Source organism: Syngnathus typhle, unplaced genomic scaffold, assembly GCF_033458585.1.
Source record: "Syngnathus typhle isolate RoL2023-S1 ecotype Sweden unplaced genomic scaffold, RoL_Styp_1.0 HiC_scaffold_357, whole genome shotgun sequence".
Taxonomy (NCBI): Eukaryota; Metazoa; Chordata; class Actinopteri; order Syngnathiformes; family Syngnathidae; genus Syngnathus; species Syngnathus typhle.
Genome location: NW_026872261.1, coordinates 7,501 through 8,957, shown reverse-complemented (window position 1 = coordinate 8,957; position 1,457 = coordinate 7,501).

Here is a 1,457-nt window from a genome sequence, read left to right as displayed (position 1 = left end):
CGCTTTGTCTGGTTCCCTCGGTCGGCCACAAATAGCGAAAAATCAGCCTCTCCTTCTGGAGCTCGTGCCAACTTTGGCGAATATTTTCTAAGTGCCAACGGCTCTTGCGCCGTAATGTGTCCGCTTTGTCTGGTTCCCTCGGTCGGCCACAAATAGCGAAAAATCAGCCTCTCCTTCTGGAGCTCGTGCCAACTTTGGCGAATATTTTCTAAGTGCCAACGGCTCTTGCGCCGTAAAGTGTCCGCTTTGCCTGGTTCCCTCGGTCGGCCACAAATAGCGAAAAATCAGCCTCTCCTTCTGGAGCTCGCGCCAACTTTGTCAAAAAATTTCTAAGTGCCAACGGCTCTTGCGCCGTAAAGTGTCCGCTTTGCCTGGTTCCCTCGGTCGGCCCACAAATAGCGAAAAATCAGCCTCTCCTTCTGGAGCTCGCGCCAACTTTGTCGAAAATTTCTAAGTGCCACGGCTCTTGCGCCGTAAAGTGTCCGCTTTGTCTGGTTCCCTCGGTCGGCCGCAAATAGCGAAAAATCAGCCTCTCGCCCGTCAGGTACCAGGCGTTGGGGTACCAGGGGTAAGTGCAGTACCAGCTTTGGTCTGTTGGTGCGCCAGAGTACGATGAGTTGGTCCCCCTAGTCACTGTACTCATTACCTTTACCCCCAAATCGCAAAATATAGTCAGAACGAGTGTGGGGAACACAAGTTTTGGCCCCGAGAACCAGGCGGCTGGTGTCTCTAGCGATGTGTTCCCCCCCAAAAAGTGTTCACATGCTCGGACAGCGAACCTAGGAGCTACCGCAAAGCACTCTGGAAGTGCAAGAGCGAAAAATTTTCTAAGTACAAAAACTCTCGAAAATTTTCAAAGTGTCACAGTGCTCGAAAATTTTCAAAGTGCTACATGCTTTCCATCCAAGGAAGGAATAGTGGAGGACCGGCCGCCTCCTTAAACACAAGCCGCGGAACGACGGGGAGGACCGGCCGCCTCCTTAAACACAGGCCGGTGGAACGTTTGGCAGAATTCTTCTCGTGGAGGACCGGCCGCCTCCTTAAACACAAGCCGGCGGAACGACGGGGAGGACCGGCCGCCTCCTTAAACACAGGCCGGTGGAACGTTTGGCAGAATTCTTCTCGTGGAGGACCGGCCGCCTCCTTAAACACAGGCCGGTGGGAACGGTTGGCAGAATTGCGTGACGGCCGCCTGCTCCCGGCGTCCGCACGTGAACGAACACCCCCTCCCGGGGACGGCCGTCTGCTCCCGACCGCCGTCCTTCACCCCCTCACCTTCCGGACCCCCGTCTGCTCCCGGCGGGCCTCCGAGTACCCCCACCTTCTCCCGAACTGACCGACAGGCAATGAGACCCGCCTTGGTAGGGCCCCCACCGGCCCCCGGCTCGCGCCGGCGTTGGGTGGACGGTTCCTCCCCACTTGCGGGTCGCTCTCCACGGAGGACCGGTCGCCTCACT